Below are 5,792 nucleotides of genomic sequence, written 5' to 3' on the forward strand. Positions count from 1 at the left end.
CGGCAAACAATATTACCTTGGCTCTGTCAGCTGCGTAGCATTTATTAACTCGAGTTATGCGGAACGTAGTTGCGACAGCTTCTGCTCAGTGCGCGTTTACAGATATTTCCCACCGCGAAGCACAATACGGCCGCCATTCTGTATGGATGCCTCGTGGTATATACACATCCCTCCGGCGACAAGTCCAGCGCTGACGAAAGCGTATGCCGCGCCGTCCGCCGCAACTGTATATTGTGGAGCGCCTATTCCTCTTTCGAGAGAGTACCGAATAGCGCACCCGCAGACCGGTCGGGTTCCCGCACGGGTCTCGTAGTCTGCATTCGGAAACAAAGGAGGTTGGCCAACCCTCGCACTTCTACGGGGACCGCCACATTTGCTAGTAAGCCTCGATTGTGACGACTCTTCGTGAATGACTAGCCTTATTAGGCGGTATAGGTACAGGTATGGGGGTACACCGTATATCACCGTATGACAGAGCGGGTAAAAAACGCTCACGTGAGTCTAATTCGCTTGCGTGAGAAAGTCGAGTACGTACACTTGCCTTTCTCACGTTCATTTTTTTCTCTCTCTCTCTTGCGCGCAATGAAATCACGTTAAGATAAAAAAAAAAGAAGGTGAGAGAGAAAAGGACAGGGGCAAGACTGAACACAAGCGATTTCTTTCAGTAGTGCCCGCGTCTTGTTAAGCTCTCTGTAGTGCGAACCAATATCCCAGCAACGTACAAGCCTGACTCGTGACTCGTCAGCTATAGTGACGTGAGAACAACACGTGTTCCAAGTTGGCCGAATATTAAGCGAAAAATTTAGTACCAGCAGGCGGCATTGACGAAGGCGGGCTGCAGCTGTCGCTGCAGCTGCTCGAGCGCCGGCCATGACAAGGCAACGAACGGCACGGCGTAGACGGCCCCCAGTGCACGCAGCGCCATCAGTGCGCGAGCCGGGAGGGAGACGTGATTTACCACCCCGAGTGACAATGGTTGCGGGGACGCACATTGGCGAGTGGCCACGGCGACCACTAGGCTGCACACCTGACGCACATTTACGGGTGCGATAGAAACTCCCCTGTACCGCCACCGCGGCCATTCACTCTCATTCTCAAATCCATTCTCATTTAAAATGGAGTGAGTATAAACGTATTGCATTTTTTTTTATTTCCTAGTATACTAAAATTTTCTAAATATCGTGAATGGTATTAAGCTCTGCATACCTCCGTATCGTATATCGCGAAGCTATACTTCTCCATCGCGATATAAACGTTCATCGTATTAAAGCTGGATTTTTTTTTTGTATATTCCACGCTTAACTAATATTGCGGTATCTATATCCATTCAAATCCCCCTTAAATCCATTCTCCTTTTATGTGCAAGGTGTTTTCCGCGAAGATTGCCGAAAATGTTTAGAAAATGCGGCAGATCGATAGTTTTTAGTCCTTGAACTGGATTACTCGAAAAGGGACGAACATTGCTTGAACAAAAAGAAATCATAACTTACTAATTAACGAAATTCCGCTAATTTGACTTTGTAGGGACGCGATGTCCTACTTGTAAGCACGCAAAAGTCCAGGACGGCTATCGATAAACAAAATTGGCTAGAAAGAAAGTGGCTAGAAGTAAGTCACGCATCGGCGGCTCACTATGATGATGATGATGATGATGATGATGATGATCGACCTCTGTCATGGCTCGCACCCACTGCGATGAATCGGGCGGCAGGAGGAGGCATATATGTAGATGTGGATCCTTGTAATCTACTGGCACATTACCCACTCTGGGGGACTGCCCAAGAATCGGGTACGTTAAAGTGTAAGATAAGTCAAAATTTTATTGTAGATATCCCTGCTATAGCCACTATAAGTTCGTCTCTTCGTCGGCAATCTACAAGCTCGCCCCGCGGGACACCCGCCGGTGTGTAACACGGCCACAAGCAGCCATCCTGCCAAGCGTCTGGCTTTCCGGGGGTGCGTTGTGCTTGGGAGACGTTCGCACAGACCACTGCGCTTGCTGTGCACAGCAAGCAAAACACCACGCAAGTATAAAAAAACTAGGAGGACGCTTAAGCTTCGCCTTTGAGAGTGGAACGCCCCGATAGCATTCCAAGATCCCCGACTCGCTTCCCGGCAACTGCAGCTTACGTAACCGCCATGTTAAACGCTGGCGGCGAACGCTATGCAGGAAGGCGAGCTTCCTGGCAGAAACGCGGCCCCTTAAATGTGTGGGCCGATCACGGAGGTTGTGCGCAACTGCGCCCGGAAAATCACATTATTAACGCGATAGCGTTAAGGAGCTCGTGTCGCAGAAAAGCCTGTGTCGTCGGCGTCGGTGTCGGCGGCGTTGGCCGTGAGCGATAAATCACGGCAGGCACTTCATAAATAAAAAGCAACTTCCAAATGGTGGGAATCGAACCAGGGTCTCCGGAGTGTGAGACGGAGACGTTACCACTGAGCCACGAGTTCGATGCTTCAAAGCGGTACAAAAGCGCCTCTAGTGAACGCGGTGTTGCCTTAGAAACGAGCTGTTTCTACGGCTCAGGCGTGCGTCGCTTCCTCAGGCGCACATTTCGTTGTCGCGCCAAACGCTGCGTTGCTCGACGCTCACCGCGTCCGATGCGGGGCGCGTAGTCGCTTCGCCGTGGCCCATTGTCTTACACCCCTTGGCGGGTCGACGGGAACGCTGTCGCGTTCCACTCTTGAAGGCGAAGCTTAAGCGTCCTCCAATTTTTTTCAGGTTTCTGGTATTGTTTGGCGCTTTTAATATCTAAGTCTCAGAATATTGAACATAAAAGAAAGGCGCTGTCGGTGTTTTGTTTCACGACATTTACTTGTGGTCTGTCGTTCTCAAAATTCCGAGGAATAACTTTGCCAAGAATGTAAGACGAGGTAACGAGGGTGGAGCTCCCGCCGATTCGCCGAGGTCTTACCGGTACCCGGCGGCCAGCTCTCGCCTGCCTCTCGCACGCTTCCGAGGCAGCCGTTTTCTTTTATTTTGGAACCTTCCAGGCAGACGACGCACGCAATGGTGACGATATGCACGCATACAGATGAAGACGGAACTTATGCGGAGAGCTCACACTACACACACACACACACACACACACACACACACACACACACACACACACACACACACACACACACACACACACACATATATATATATATATATATATATATATATATATATATATATATATATATATATATATAACGAGAAGAAAGCTCTACCACGAAAGAATGCTCTACCAATTGAGCTACCGCAGCGCGGTTTCCCCATCGACTTTCTTGGGTATTTATGTGTACTAGTAGAACCCTGGGAGTGTTAGCCAGCGCCACCACTCACAGATCTTGGCGGCGGATGTGGAACGTCCTTTTTGCCGCAGGCGTCACGAGAACGTGATATTTTTGGGTGAAGGCAACCGCCGCCAAGGTCTGTGAGTGGTGGTGCTGGCTAACACTCCCAGGGTTCTACTAGTACACATAAATACCCAAGAAAGTCGATGGGGAAACCGCGCCGCGGTAGCTCAATTGGCAGAGCATCGCACGCCAAATGCGAAGGCTGTGGGTTCGGTTCCCGCCTGCGGCATGTTTTTTCATCCACTTTAATTTACATTAATTTATCGTTTCTTTATTTCATTTATTAAGCACAAGTAATTTCCCCGATGTTGTTCTTGATGTCAGTGTTTGTTGGCTTCTCATGATATGACTATATATATATATATATAAAGATGCCTTCACTCACGTACGTAGTCTCGGTAGAAACGCAGGCACTCTCAAATTTCACTCACTGGGGCCGGTGTATAAATAAGGGGATACGAGTGCCGATTCATAATTTTCAGAAATGAATTTTTCAGAGCATCATGTCTCGGTCTATCATTGAAGGAGCTTACATTGTCCCTGCACAGAACAGCACGCGACAACAAATTATTTGGAACACGGCAAATATGTCGTTCGGCAAGAACACGGAACTGGACAAAACCTACACGTGTAAGCGACTAAAAAAAAAAAAAGTTTATAAGAGAGGCTCCCTGGCACGTATTTCGCAGAAGAATGCCGTTATACTCGTCGCGAGCACTTTTTGCCGCTTATTCCCCCTCATCCCGCACGGTCCACGCATGCGCGAAAACACTTGCGCCAGCTCGGGAAGGCCTGGCAGCGTCCGCCTGCGCCTAGTTTGGTCTGCAGCTCGCACCGACGCAGCGTCTCGACGCCATGCTGGCAGCAGCTGCTCCGCCGTGCGCAGCGAGGATGGCTGCGAACGGCGACGAGATGCGCGCGCTGTAATCGCTGTAGCCGTTTCTCCCACAGACGCGGGCTCCAACGACCGAGGGCGCCCCGAAATTTGTCGTTTACAAAAAAACACGTCTCCGTCAAGACGCGTCGAGTGGCGCATCGTGCAGCAACGCGATCGGCACGTGCTGAAAGCGAGAGGCACCGACGAGCCAGCTCGCTCTCGATTAGCGCGTGGGCGACGAGCGCCGGACGCGGGCCCCGTCGAGGGCCGCAGGGGCGCCTCGCGAGGAGAACTCTCGCCGTTCTGCGTGCCAACGGCCAACTCGAGGATCGTCCTGTCAACGTGCGTGTGAAAAAGAGAAAAGAAATAGGCGCGCCTGCGGGCACAGACTAAGAAAGGAACCGGGGGCGCAGTCACGTCAGCAGGCAAGCGTCTCGGCGCCACACTGTACCCTGACCACGATGTTGCCCTGACGTGTTTCCCTGGCTGACAGAGGCGTCGCATATGACAAGAAAATCAGGCACTCAATCAAGCAATCATTTATTAACCATGTACAGGAAGAAACCTAAAATCTGAGTGCGCACTGTAACGTTAGGTCGGATTGCGCAATGATAATACTACTATTACTGCTAATAATAATTGGCATACACGTGACGGCAGAAGGCAGTACCTTTTGAAGAAATCGGTATCCTCTTGTAATGCTCGTGCGCAGGCGACGCGTACGTCCCCGCGGCAGAGTAATTAGAGATCTCGAATGCATCGCTCCTCCTTCGCTGGCAGCAAATCCTCTCTGCGCGCGGCGACGCGCTCTGTATGACGCCAGGAAAAAAAAAAAAAAAACTCCGCTCGTATACCGCCCCACAGTCCGTGGACGCCCACATGACTAAACGCCAATACGAGGAAATAGAGCTCAACCTGAGGGATGGCAGACCTATACCCCTGGTCCCTAGCATCCGCGTTCTTGGTATGACCATAGAAGCCAACGGAGCTAACTCTACGGCTATCTCAAAGATCCTTCGACAGACCGCCAATACATCCAGACTGCTGAAACGAGTGACCAACCGGCGAGGGGGTATGAAGGAAGACAGCCTCATCCGCCTTGTCCAATCTTTTATCGTCTGTCACATTACTTATGTTGCGCCCTTTCTCAACTGGTACAAAGCTGAAAAGACTAAATTGGACATCATCATTAGAGGAGCCTATAAGCAGGCCTTAGGACTACCCAACAACACCAGCACGGAACTTCTGCTACAATTAGGTATCCACAACACGCTAGACGAGTTAATCGAGGCCCAACGTCGATCTCAACTAGAGAGGCTTACTCTCACGGAAACGGGCCGCAGCATTCTAAACAAGCTTAATATCACCTACCACCGTCAACATGGAGACAAACACCCAATACTACGCGACATTCAGCAATGGATACACGCCGACCCTATTCCGAAAAACATGCACCCAGACTACAACAAAGAACGCAGGAAGGCACGAGCTACTTCCCTCATCAAAGCTTACGCCAACACAGCGGGCGTCACCTTCGTCGACGCAGCTGAGTACCAAGATGGACGGC

General features: G+C 50.6%; 1 non-coding gene across 1 annotated transcript; it reads left to right on the top strand.

Moving 5' to 3' along the window:
- Positions 1 to 3,504: 3,504 nt before the first annotated feature.
- On the top strand, positions 3,505 to 3,577 carry TRNAW-CCA (transfer RNA tryptophan (anticodon CCA)). The gene has a single exon. It is a non-coding gene; the product is annotated as a tRNA-Trp (tRNA).
- Positions 3,578 to 5,792: the final 2,215 nt, after the last annotated feature.

The sequence above is a fragment of the Dermacentor variabilis genome, chromosome 4 (genome assembly GCF_050947875.1).
Source record: "Dermacentor variabilis isolate Ectoservices chromosome 4, ASM5094787v1, whole genome shotgun sequence".
Lineage (NCBI taxonomy): Eukaryota > Metazoa > Arthropoda > Arachnida > Ixodida > Ixodidae > Dermacentor > Dermacentor variabilis.